Source organism: Rhinatrema bivittatum, chromosome 2 (genome assembly GCF_901001135.1).
Source record: "Rhinatrema bivittatum chromosome 2, aRhiBiv1.1, whole genome shotgun sequence".
Classification (NCBI taxonomy): domain Eukaryota; kingdom Metazoa; phylum Chordata; class Amphibia; order Gymnophiona; family Rhinatrematidae; genus Rhinatrema; species Rhinatrema bivittatum.
In genome coordinates, this window is record NC_042616.1 from 4,835,270 (window position 1) to 4,849,227 (window position 13,958).

General features: G+C 44.4%; 1 long non-coding RNA gene across 1 annotated transcript in view; it reads left to right on the top strand.

The window, feature by feature from the left end:
* LOC115083443 overlaps positions 1–11,629 on the top strand; it is a 57,520-nt gene extending 45,891 nt beyond the window's left edge. The window contains exon 4 of the long non-coding RNA XR_003854338.1: positions 11,454–11,629. This is a non-coding gene — a long non-coding RNA (uncharacterized LOC115083443). The remainder of the gene's footprint in view (positions 1–11,453) is intronic.
* Positions 11,630–13,958: the final 2,329 nt, after the last annotated feature.

Below are 13,958 nucleotides of genomic sequence, written 5' to 3' on the forward strand. Positions count from 1 at the left end.
CCCTTACCCAAAACGTGAGTAGAGAACAGCAGGAGGAGGCAGAATAGAAATCGGAAGGCACGCCTCCTCAAAAATTTGCAGTGAAAACTTTTTTTTTTTTTTTTTAAACTTGATCCAACCTGTTACCAGAATAAAGAAATGACAGGAAGAGAACTCAAAGAAGAGCAAAAACAAGTACGAAAACCTGTCACTCTGGGGAAGCTCTGGTTTCCCCAACTCACATCTGCTGGAGTCAGAAAGATACTGGGCTCCAGCAGAGGGTGCGCTAGCCTATGAGGTGCCACTCTCGAGCTCTGTTCTGACTCCATCTGCTGGACGGGGGACATAACCCACCGTCTGGACTGGTCCTGGTACGTACAGGGAACACCTCTATCATATCCCCCCTCAGCCGTCTCTTCTCCAAGCTGAAAAGTCCTAACCTCTTTAGCCTTTCTTCATAGGGGAGTTGTTCCATTCCCCTTATCATTTTGGTTGCCCTTCTCTGTACCTTCTCCATCGCAATTATATCTTTTTTGAGATGCGGTGACCAGAATTGGACTGAAGAAACAGCAAGGAAGGCTGCCTAACAAAGCCGTGGGGGCAACAGTACAGAATAAGCAGCCAAATGTCCGATCTGGATTTCTTTATTGAATAGAGACAAGAATATGCAAACAAGCCCGACTCAGGCCGAGTTTCGCCCTCTTTCAATAGGGCTGCATCAGGTGCTACAACATACAATAAATAACATATACTAATAAATAAATGAATAAAAAGCATAAAAGCATAATTAAAACAGACATATAAAATGAACATATAAAATGGTAACATGGATATGTGTGGTGTGACATATAATGCTGAAAACATAAGTTGTAATAAATATGTGTAATAAAGTGAAAATACAGTATTGCCTTTACCTCAAATTTATTGTTTTGTCGTTTCTGAATATCCGGATTTCTAATGTAAATAAACATCAAATGGTCTGTAATTTGATGAATAAAAAAATAATATGAATAAAGAATGTTATAAATATTGTAATTAATAAAACACATAAAGGATTATGAATGTGCCTCATGTCAAGAAAATATATATCTTGCACAACAATATAATTAATGAACAATGCTCTCCAATGCTGTGTATAGTGTAAAATTTGAAAAAATAAAATAATAAAACCACTTATTGTGTATAATGTGCATGTTACAACAGAGAAGATTTAATGGCAAACAAAAAGAAGTAAAAAGGAGAAAAAATGATGAAAAAATCGTAAAATAGAACAATGCAGTACTCTATCTAACAAAAATAAATAAATAAGTGAGTGAATAAAACTTAAGCCAATAAATGTTATGACTTAAAATAAGTGACTAAAGTCGGTGTCTCAAAAATATGTCAATAGGGGCCGTGTAAGATGAATGTTTAATTGGGAATTTTAAAAAATGAACATGACTAATGACAATGCTTTCAATTCCATGCACCAAATAATTTTATACACACATCGACATTGTTGTCTTTCTCCCTTTATCATCAAATGTATCTATCAAAAAACTACAAAAAATAAATAAACCCTGACGCACATACTGGCTTAAGCAATTTGTGAAAATATATCAAAATAGTTCTCAAAGAGACACTGTTAAAAAGTTGAAAAAAAACTGCTTATACGTCGATCGGCAACATTATCTATCAAAACCAGCCACGATACCGCATAAATTAAAAGCGATTGCCCTACTAACTAAAGTAGATATCTTTATTTTATTTTATATAAATATTTTATTTAAGAAATGACTAAGACTAAGTCTAAGACACCAAATCATAATTGTCTAACTCGTAGCTTTCTCTTGCACATATGGGCATTTGTCTTTCACGCCCCTTTTTGATGAATGACAGCCGTTCCCTTTCTAATAATTCCCAACATTCTGTTTGCTTTTTTGACTGCCGCAGCACACTGCACCGACGATTTCAATGTGTTATCCACTATGACACCTAGATCTCTTTCTTGGGTTGTAGCACCTAATATGGAACCCAACATTGTGTAATTATAGCATGGGTTATTTTTCCTTATATGCATCACCTTGCATTTATCCACATTAAATTTCATCTGCCATTTATCACAATCTGCTTGTGATTTAAGTACTCTGAACAATTTTGTATCATCTGCAAATTGGATTATCTCACTCGTCGTATTTCTTTCCAGATCATTTATAAATATATTGAAAAGTAAGGGTCCCAATACAGATCCCTGAGGCACTCCACTGCCCACTCCCTTCCACTGAGAAAATTGTTCATTTAATCCTACTCTCTGTTTCCTGTCTTTTAGCCAGTTTGTAATCCACGAAAGGACATCACCACCTATCCCATGACTTTTTACTTTTCCTAAAAGTGAAGCAGATTTGTGAGGCTAGACTTGCCTTGGGTAAAGCCATGCTGACTTTGTTCCATTAAACCATGTCTTTCTATATGTTCTGTGATTTTGATGTTTAGAACACTTTCCACTATTTTTCCTGGCACTGAAGTCAGGCTAACCGGTCTGTAGTTTCCTGGATCGCCCCTGGAACCCTTTTTAAATATTGGGGTTACATTTGCTATCTTCCAGTCTTCAGGTACAATGGATGATTTTAATGATAGGTTACAAATTTTTCCTAATAGGTCTGAAATTTCATTTTTTAGTTCCTTCAGAACTCTGGGGTGTATACCATCCGGTCCAGGTGATTTACTACTCTTCAGTTTGTCAATCAGGTCTACCACATCTTCTAGGTTCACCGTGATTTGATTCAGTCCATCTGAATCATTGCCCATGAAAACCTTCTCCAGTACGGGTACCTCCCCAACATCTTCTTCAGTAAACATCGAAGCAAAGAAATCATTTAATCTTTCCGCGATGGCCTTATCTTCTCTAAGTGCCCCTTTAACCCCTTGATCATCTAACGGTCCAACTGATTCCCTCACAGACTTTCTGCTTCGGATATATTTAAAAAAGTTTTTACTGTGAGTTTTTGCCTCTACGGCCAACTTCTTTTCAAATTCTCTCTTCGCCTGTCTTATCAATGTTTTACATTTAACTTGCCAACATTTATGTATTATTCTATTTTCTTCTGTTGGATCCTTCTTCCAATTTTTGAATGAAGATCTTTTGGCTAAAATAGCTTCTTTCACCTCCCCTTTTAACCATGCCAGTAATCATTTTGCCTTCTTTCCTCCTTTCTTAATGTGTGGAATACATCTGGACTGTGCTTCTAGAATGGAATTTTTTAACAATGACCACGCCTCTTGCACATTTTTTACTTTTGTAGCTGCTCCTACAAATGGCCTCTGCTATTACGGGCATCAGTAGCATGGGATCTTCTTGGTGTTTGGGTACATGCCAGGTTCTTGTGACCTGGCTTGGCCTCTGTTGGAAACAGGATGCTAGGCTTGATGAACCCTTGGTCTGACCCAGCTTGGCAATTTCTAATGTTCTTATGTTCTTAAAGCTTACGAAGTTTAAATTGCAGAATTGCTCATTTCCCATGTCAGTTCCCAAAGTTTGGAATGATCTATCGTTATCTGTCAGAGAGGAGTTGGATCTGATGTGTGATAGGTATAAGGTAAAAACCTGGTTGAGTTAGTGGCATCTTAATTTAAGGTGGAAGCAACAATGACTGTCTCATTATAGATTTAGTGCAAGCTTAGCCAAAGAAAGAATTAATTACAATGGTTTATGAGTTTATATTTTTGATGTTGTATTATTATTATTTGATATTTGGTTCCAAATAGATAGAAATGATTGGATGCTATCCCCCACTGGATGAGTCAACACTAGTTTTGAGTAGATTGTTAATATTACTCCCTTTAGCATACGTCTTGGGGGTTACCTGCCAGAGCAGCAGTTACTACCATAAGAAGCTTGCTGAGCAGACAGGATGGACCATTTGGTCTGTATAGTCAATACTTTGTTACTATGTTACTATGTATATTAGGGATGTGAATCGTGTCCTCGATCGTCTTAACGATCGATTTCGGCTGGGAGGGGGAGGGAATCGTATTGTTGCCGTTTGGGGGGGTAAAATATCGTGAAAAATCGTGAAAAATCGTTAAAAAAATCGAAAAAATCGAAAAACCGGCACATTAAAACCCCCTAAAACCCACCCCCGACCCTTTAAATTAAATCCCCCACCCCCAAATAACTTAAATAACCTGCGGGTCCAGCGGCGGTCCGGAACGGCAGCGGTCCGGAACGGGCTCCTGCTCCTGCATCTTGTCGTCTTCGGCCGGCGCCATTTTCCAAAATGGCGCCGAAAAATGGCGGCGGCCATAGACGAAAAAGATTGGACGGCAGGAGGTCCTTCCGGACCCCCGCTGGACTTTTGGCAAGTCTCGTGGGGGTCAGGAGGCCCCCCACAAGCTGGCCAAAAGTTCCTGGAGGTCCAGCGGGGGTCAGGGAGCGATTTCCCGCCGCGAATCGTTTTCGTACGGAAAATGGCGCCGGCAGGAGATCGACTGCAGGAGGTCGTTCAGCGAGGCGCCGGAACCCTCGCTGAACGACCTCCTGCAGTCGATCTCCTGCCGGCGCCATTTTCCGTACGAAAACGATTCGCGGCGGGAAATCGCTCCCTGACCCCCGCTGGACCTCCAGGAACTTTTGGCCAGCTTGTGGGGGGCCTCCTGACCCCCACGAGACTTGCCAAAAGTCCAGCGGGGGTCCGGAAGGACCTCCTGCCGTCCAATCTTTTTCGTCTATGGCCGCCGCCATTTTTCGGCGCCATTTTGGAAAATGGCGCCGGCCGAAGACGACAAGATGCAGGAGCAGGAGCCCGTTCCGGACCGCTGCCGTTCCGGACCGCCGCTGGACCCGCAGGTTATTTAAGTTATTTGGGGGGGGTTCGGGAGGGTGGGGGATTTAATTTAAAGGGTCGGGGGTGGGTTTTAGGGGGTTTTAGTGTGCCGGCTCACGATTCTAACGATTTATAACGATAAATCGTTAGAATCTGTATTGTATTGTGTTCCATAACAGTTTAAGACGATATTAAAATTATCGGACGATAATTTTAATCGTCCTAAAACGATTCACATCCCTAATGTATATATGTGGGTATGTGCATGTGTGTCTTTGGGTCGTCCAGTGTGGATGTATGAGAGGGTGTATGTAATATATATATGTTTGTGTGTGTTTTGGCAGTTAAGGTATAGATGTGTGTGATGGTGGTATATATCTGAGTGTGCGGCTATGTGTGGTGCTGGTGGTATATCTATATATGTATATGTGTTTAAGTGTGTCTTTAAGGGTCTGATGAATGTGAGTGGGAGGGTTGCGGTTGTGTGCGTGTGTGTTATAAATGTGGATGTGTGTTGTATCTTTGGATGTGTGTGTATGTCTTTGAAGGTTGGGTATGGCTGTGAGTCGGGGTGGTATACATATGGTTGTGTGGGTATTTGTGTGTGCTAAATATGTGTGTGTTATATATGTGGGTGTGTAGATGTTTGTGGGAGTGGTATATAGGTATGTATGTGTGTACATCTTTGGGGGTTAGTTGTGAGTGTGTGGATGTGTGGGGGTAGTATTTTTTTATTTATTTAGACATTTTATATACCATTGTTCCATATATAAATCACAACAGTTTACAAAATTATTATTATTATTATTATTATTTTTAATTTTTATATACCGGAATTCCTGTATACAATACAAATCAATCCGGTTTACAAGTAACAAAAAGGTTGCCCTGGTCTGGGAGGTTAGACCGGGGTTTTTTTACATGGAACATTGAACAATAACAATCAGCCATTGAACCTTATTACAACTATTTAACCTTATTACAATGAACATTGAAAGTAATAATAATTATATTTAACAAATTTAACAATTAACAAAACCTTAACCGTGTAATGAATAGTATGTGTGAGTTCATCTTTTTACAAGGAATTTTAGTAACGAATATGGTCTGCAAAAAGCGGCTATATAAAGGTGAATAACGACTGTTAAATAGACATGAGAAAAAGTAAGTGCGGGTATGAAATTAAGTGTCAATGTGTTAGTGACACACTGCAATGGTTGGAATTGAGCGTCAGGAGGAGGTGCCTAGTTACATTCTGGGAATTGGAACGCTTGCCTGAAGAGCCAGGTTTTTAACCTTTTTTTAAACTCTAGTAGATTGGGTTCGAGTCGAAGGTCTGGTGGGAGCGCATTCCATTGGTGTGGTCCCGCAGTGGAAAGTGCTCTTTTTCTTAGTGTTGATTTGGCCGGAGCTGCGACTAATGTGCCTTTGTAGGCGCTTCTTATGGGTCTGGCAGCTGAGTGTGGAAGAAGTTGGGTTTGTAGAGATATAGGTGCAACGTTATGAATTGCTTTATGGATGATGGTTAATGTTTTATATAGGATTCTCTGTTTGATGGGTAGCCAGTGGAGGTTGCTCAAGATAGGGGTAATATGGTCTCTTTTATTAGTGTTAGTTAGGATTCTGGCTGCGGCATTTTGTACTATCTGTAGGGGTTTGATGCTGATGGCGGGAAGGCCCAGTAAGATTGAGTTGCAGTAGTCAAGTTTCGAAAAAATAATGGATTGAAGAACGAGACGAAAGTCATTGAAGTGAAGGAGTGGCTTTAGTTTCTTTAGGACCTGTAGTTTAAAGAAGCAATCCCTGGTGGTTGTGTTTATGAATTTTTTTAGGTTAAGTTGGTTGTCAAGCCATGCTCCTAGATTCCTGACGTCGGTAGAGAGCTCCATGTTAAAAGATGTGGTTTGTGTCAGGCTGGGTGTGTGGGTGTTCGGGTTGTGTGAGATCAGTAGCAACTCTGTTTTGCTAGAGTTTAGAATCAGGTTCAGACTGGAAAGTAGTTGTTTAATTGGTTGAAGACAATTTTCCCAGTAGGCGAAGGTTTTTTGAATAGATTCTGTAATGGGGATGAGGATCTGGATGTCGTCTGCATAGAGGTAATGAGTAAGTTTGAGTTGTGTTAGCAGATGGCAGAGGGGGAGGAGGTAGACATTGAATAGGGTGGGAGAGAGGGATGAACCTTGAGGTACGCCTTGGTCTGATAGGATGGGTGCAGATTCCTTGTTATTAATTCTGACCTTGTAGAACCTGTTAGATAGGAACGATTTGAACCAACTGAGAGCTGTGCCTTTTATTCCTATGTTTGATAGTTGTTCTAGGAGTTGTGGGTGATTTACCGTGTCGAACGCTGAGGATAGGTCTAAAAGTATCAGTAAGAATGACTGTTTTTTCTCCAGGTTTAAAAGTAAATTATCAGTGAGAGAGAGCAATAGTGACTCTGTACTTCGTGATTTTCGAAAACCATATTGTGCCGGGGAAAGAATGTTGTGCTCCTCGAGATATTCGGACAGTTGTTTGTTTACGGCTTTTTCCATCAGTTTGGAGATCAGGGGCAGGTTTGCAATGGGTCTGAAGTTAGCTGGGTCCGTTAGTGATGCAGTTGGTTTTTTCAGTAGGGGTTTGATGATTGCAAGTTTTAGTTGATTAGGGACTGTGCCCATGGCTAAAGAGGTATTGATGATTTCTGCAATAGGTTTTGCGACGGTGTTAGGGATGGCGGTGAGCAGATTAGTAGGGAGTGGGTCCGAGGGATGTGCAGATGGTTTAATTTTTTTAAGTAAATTTTCAATCTCCAAGGCGGATGTGGGCTCGAATGACTCTAGTCTAGAAGTCAGCGTGGGCTGGTATGAGCTAAGAGGTGTTGGGAGAGTTTGATGGATTGTAAGGGAGCGAGTGAGGTTTGTAATTTTTGTTTTGAAGTAGTTGGCTAATTCGTTGGCCTTGCTGAGCGCTAGTTGGTCTGGAATGGATGGTGGTGTTGGTTTGGTGAGAGATGATACGTAGGAGAATAAAGCCTTCGAGTCAAAATGACATTCATAATTATGACAACAAACGATTGGTTTCAGATCTGGTATTCTTGTACAAGTATTGTTATCTATTAATATCTGTCTTGTGAATTTTATATTACATAGTAATTATATCTCTCACTGGATTTATTTACATGTTTTGATTATTATCTTTTGTCCTTCTGGGCCTTGTGGTTCTTGACTTTCAGGTGTTGTATGTTAATTCATATGCGTTTTTGAATAACCATGTTTTTACCATAGTTTGCTTTTAAAACTCTATCGGGTAAAATACGTAGCATCTCAGACAGAGAGTTCCATAGCTTTGGGCCCACTACAGAGAACACATAGTCTCTTATTTGCATTAGAGGTGTGCTCTTTATTGTTGGAATAGTCGATAGTACTTTATTTTGTGATCTTAAAGTGTGCTGGGGTTTGTAAGGATGTAATATCACTCCTAACAAGCTGGAGTTAATGGAATGAATGATAATGAAAATTATTGTTAGTACTTTATAATAAATTCTGGATTGTACTGATAACCAAATGCAGTGAGATTAGCGAGGGTGTAACGTGGTCATAATTCTTGAATCCTAGTAGGAGTCTTTCTGCGGCATTTTGTAATAGTTGTGTTGGGGAGCGCTAGGAGAGCGATCCCACTTCCTGAGAGAAGTGTGACCTTGGGCCACGGCTCGACCCCAGAGGGACTCTGAAGAGGTGCCTTGGGAGGCGTGGCATGCCCAAGCATGGGCTGGATGGGAGCAAGGCTGGAGTGATGGCTGGGAAGACAGGCCCTCCTCCGGACCTGCACGCTTCGTAAGACCCAACAACGCAATGTTGGTCTTGTGAACAGTCCTCCAACCTTCCCAGCCCTTTCGGACCTGCCGCAGGGTATGGCACGAAGTAGAGGTCGGATGGAGGCCAGGGTAGTGAAGACTGGAACATAGAGGTACTGACGAGACTTCAGGAACGACATAGACTCAGGCATAGACGTGGACTCAGGACGAGGTACTGGATGCACAGAGGTGGACTCAGGCATAGACGTGGACTCAGGACGAGGTACTGGATGCACAGAGGTGGACTCAGGCACAGACGTGGACTCAGGGCGAGATACTGGATGCACAGAGGTGGACTCAGGAACGAGGGATGAAGGAAGACATGGGCACTGTCCCTCAGGGCACCCTACTCAGGCCACCCGCGGGGACTGAGTCGCGGACCACCCTGTCCCATGCGCGCCCTACACAGCCCTGGAAGGCTGGTCGCGGACCACGCTGAGAATGGGAGAGCACAGGGAAGAGCAAGCAGTGGTTTACTGCACTCCTGGCAGTCAAGGCAAGTTGCTGCACTCCTGGCAGCCGAAAGCTGGTGCTGCACTCCTGGCAGCCGAAGACAAGTTTGCTGCACACTGGCAGCCTAAGGCAGGTTAAAGCATCAGGGTCAGGAACAAACACTAAGGATACTGGAACAAGAGACAGACCTCGGGGCTGGAACATGGACATCTGGAACAGCAGGTAACATCAGGACTGGAACACGGATACTGGATCAAGAGACAGACCTTGGGACTGGAACAGCAGGCGGACATCGGGACTGGAACAGAAGGCGGACATCTGGACAAGACGAGGAGCTCCAACAAGTAACAGGAAACACAGGACCTTGCAGAAGTGCTGGAACACGGACACCTCCTGGAGCGAAGGATCTCAGGAGTGACCAACTCCTTGCGAAGGCAAAGTTAGACTGGACGCTGAGCCCTTTTGTAGGGCTGATGAAGACAACGACCAGGGAGGGGTCAGCAGAGGGTCCCACCCGGCTGGCCCTTGAAGAGGAGGAGAGAGGCGCACGCCCGCGCCCTAGGAAACTGGAGAGATGAGCTGGAAGCGGGTGGCGTCCTCAGTCACGTGGAGGGCCCAAGGAAGCAGCGGAGCAGCCCTGGACTGGAGCTGGGTGAAGGCATGTTGCTGGAGCGGCTCCCAGCCGCGAAGACTGAAGCAGGAAGAAGCATAGAGAGGTAAGGCTGGCTGCAGGGAGCTGTGAGAGACTGCAGGCAGAGTAGAGAGCTGTATCAGGCTGCAGGCACCGGCAGGGACGACTTCCCTGCCGGGCGAGGACCCGGGCTAAAGCAGGCACCGGCAGGGATGGCCTCCCTGCTGGCTGAAGGCCCCGGGATCGCAGCAGCACATCGGGGGAAGGCAGAAACAGCAGCAGAGGAGCCGGCCACATGGCAACAGCTGCGGGGACGGCCCCAGCTGATTCAAGGAGAGAGAAGCAGCAGCGTCAGTGGCCCGACTGGCCGCGAGAAGGTAAGAGCCTGCCCGCGCTCCTCGCGGGCAGGATCGCAACAGTACCCCCTCCTCAAAGCCCCCCCCTCAAGCCTCTTGTCAACAGCTTGAGAAGAAGGCGGTATACCAATACCGTCAGGGGCAATCAAGGATCCAAGGTCAAGGCTGGAACTTCTTGGAGAGTAGCTGTAGCGAGACGGATACTAGCGCAGAAGACAAGGCAGAAGTGGTCAAGGTCCAGGCAAGACAAACACAGAACATGGAATGCTGAAAGCGCAGGTCAGGCAGGGTGTAGGGTACAGAACCACAAGATGGCATCTTAGTTCTAGGATCAAGGCAGAGGCAAGGCTCCATCCAAGACTTGGCTTAAATGGAGGTCCATAAACTTAAGACTGAAGCCGTGGTGCAGGCTGGAGTACTAGGTGAAGTTAGCCGTTGAGTTGATGGTTCCAGGAACTTGGCAGTTCAGTGACTCACGATGGATGCAAGGAGTCAAGGTAGCTGTTTGAGCTGCGGCGAGTAGAGGTGTAGAAGTCTCGACACGGTGGCAGGCATCCCCAAGTCGGTCAAGGATATATGTGTAGGGACTTTGATGACCGGACGACTTGGCAGACTTGCTAGCCACTTGAATGCATCGAGGAGTAGCCGTTGGTATCACTCAGTAGTTCGAGGGTCAGGGTTGAAAGTATTAGTGACCGGATGGTATAGCAGTTTCTAGAAGATATGCAGTACGAGCAAGCGTGACTTCCTTTGAGGTGTAGATGCAAGAGGGCAGGTGGACTGCTAATCACTGCTGGTGGTCACAGATGGAACTATGCTTGGCAAAGCACGTAAGCTGAAGTGCTTCGGTTGGTAATAGGATTTCCCAGAGGAACAAAAAGGAGGATAACCTTAAAAAAAAGGTTAATGAGCATCCATTTCCCTAACCTGTGGCTGTGCTCGTAACATTGAGCGTCCGTTTTCCTAACCCGCACTGACAGCCACGTCTCCTGGGCGCTGCAGAGGAGGCGCTAGGGGTGCACAATTTCCCTAGTGCCTCCTTTTTACCGCAGCAAATTATTTAAATATTAAATCAGGCGCCCCGGAGAGGTCGATCGGTGTGCATTGGGAGAGTGGGCAATCGATCATGAGCACCCATTTTCCCTAATTCTAGCTCAAAGAGTGGACTAAGGGCTCCACTGATAGTAAACCCCAGTGGGTCACTACGCAAAATTATTTCCAACATTCCTTATGCTGAAAAAGACAGAAACAAAAAAAAAAAAATTACGAAGGAGCAGAAAAGAAGAGGGAAAAAGTGGAAACTTTTAATTGAGTGTCAGACACTCAAAGACTCTCTTGACTGAGTAATCCCTGATAAAAAAAAAAAATTTCTCATTTTGTTTTTGTGTTTCTTACAGCTTTTATGAGATTAAAAAGAACCATAAGAATCCAAAGAGCAAATGAAGATGGGGAAAAGTCTGCATTCTCGCACCTGGATCCTGGCAGAGAGAAATCACTAAGCAGAGTGGCATTTGGAAGGCAGGAATTATCCCCTGTCAAAATGTGTAATGTTAAATGCTGGAATCCCTGCTAAATAAACCAGAGAGCAAACAGAAAAAAAAGAAAAACATCGGACTCTTGTTCTTGTGTTAAATCAAATTCTTTGGCAAATATAAGGGAACAGAGCAACCTTCCCGATAATGTCTCCGACGCATTGCTGACAATGGAGAACAGGTATCTGGAAACAGGTCAGCCACACTGAGGGAAGCATCTTTATAACAAGCTTTGTAGGAAAAAGCAAAACATACACGGTGTGTAACAAACTAATGGGGTGACAAGAAATACCATTTTCTAAGTCTACGGCAAGAAAATCTGCTATTGCCTGAGTAAAAACCCTAAAGGATAATGTACAGAGCCACAAATGACAACAAATGGCTTTGCAAACACAATTTTGCATGTTAAAATAGCAAATGGAGTGCGTGATCGTATTTGCAAAACTTTTCACACTCAAGAATAGAAGAAATGCTTTAGTAAATCAGGTCCTCTCTCTATTCGCCATTTTAACACACAAAATGTTGTGTTTGTGAAGCAGTTCAAAATCAGCTATTGAAATGAAAATTCAGGCAAATCAGCTCATTAGTGATTCTGCATGAGAAAAATTTCACCTCAAGGAGGTGTAGTTGGATTTTCTTGCAGAAAAGTAAATGGATTCTCACAAACATTTTCGCATGGCAATTGCTGTGGAATCCATTTTTATATTATGTAAATGGCCATGCACCATGCGAAAAACATCTTGTGGTATGGGGCAATCCTGCAGAGGCTTTTGTGGGTTCGCACTTGTTATCATAAAGCTGAGCATGAGAAATGAGTCAACTGATGTACAAGGATATAACCCAACCAGATGTACACTACACAAGCCAACAACATGCACAGAAGAGGGCACCAAGTACTGGATAATCTGGGAGAGTAAAGGCTTGTAAATACTGAGTAGGATGGACATATTGTTGCAACCGTCCCTTCCCGATGGCTTCACTCCGCCTATCTTTCTTTCTTTGTTTCTCCTCTTGCTGCAGATGGACGCCTGGCTGCCACGGCGTCTACCTGCCGCCCTCTCCGGCGTTCCCGGACCGGCTTGGGCGCTGCCTCCCACCATGCTCCACTAATACCTTAGGGTGCGCGCCGCACACTTCTTTCTCTTATTTCCTACTTGGCGCGAACCTCAGGGGCGTCCCCCTTTGATGACATCATGCTGCCCAGATATTTAAAGCCTACATTGTTTGCTAGCCTTTGAGTTAGCAAGGGGGATTCTTACGGATGGGATTCACTCTCCATACCCAGCTACTCTGCTTCCAATTCCATTGGACTCTTAACGCTAACGGGGTACCTGCTCCTTGGGGGCCTCATTTGCTTTTTAGGTCACTATCAGGAAACCGGTACTCGCTCCTCGAGGGCCCATGTTCCCTGACTCGCTGCCTGCTCATACCTTCTCTTTTGCCTGGAAGGATTCGCTATCTTCAACACCAGTCAGTACTACCATCTTCACCTCAGAGCTGTTCCCTGGAACCAGGTACTCGCTCCTCGAGGACCTGCTTCCGTTTCAGCCCTGGTGCCATCTCCTATGTGGAGCCGCTGTGCGAGTACATCACCTTCAAGCCTCTCAGCTCTCAGGGATCAGGTACTTGCTCCTCGAGGGCCTGCTCTCCCTATCCTGGGGTTCTCCATACTGGGGCTTGTGCATATTCCACTGTACTCATTATTCTCAGTTCTTTCCACTACAGCACTGCAACCGGAGGAGTCGCTGTTCCAGCGCCTGAGGGATACTAGCCCAGCCAGGATACTTCTACTGCTCATCACTGCCACCTCTGGTGGCTTCATCACATTGTCTAATAAAAGATCAATCTCTGTGTTTGTGTATCCTAAGCTGAGCCTGACCTGTGGCCCTTCACGGGACTTCCTCCCGTGGGCGTGATCAGCTGCCACAGTGTCCAAGGGTCCACCAAAACCTCACTAATTATAACAGATTGCTAACTCCATGGATCCGGCACAGATCTATACCTTACAGGCCGTCCCTGGCCTGGCCCTGCGCATTGCTAAACAAGATGCCTTGGAGAAACTCACTTCAGCGTTTCATCAGCTACAAGCACAGAAGACGCAAGGTGCTACTTCCAGTAATGAAAATCAGTTACCTGAAGTAACTGTAAAGACTATGGTACCTCTGGCTGCTCCAGTTCGTTTCTCTGGAGAGATACAAAGAACTAGAGGTTTCCTAAACCAATGCTGCATGCATTTCGCATTGCAGCCTGCACACTTCCCCACAGTCTACGCCAAGACTACTTATATTCTATCTTATCTTGATGGAAGGGCCTTGTCTTGGGCTTCAACGATGTGGGAACGTAAGGATACAATCCTGCAGGATATTGATG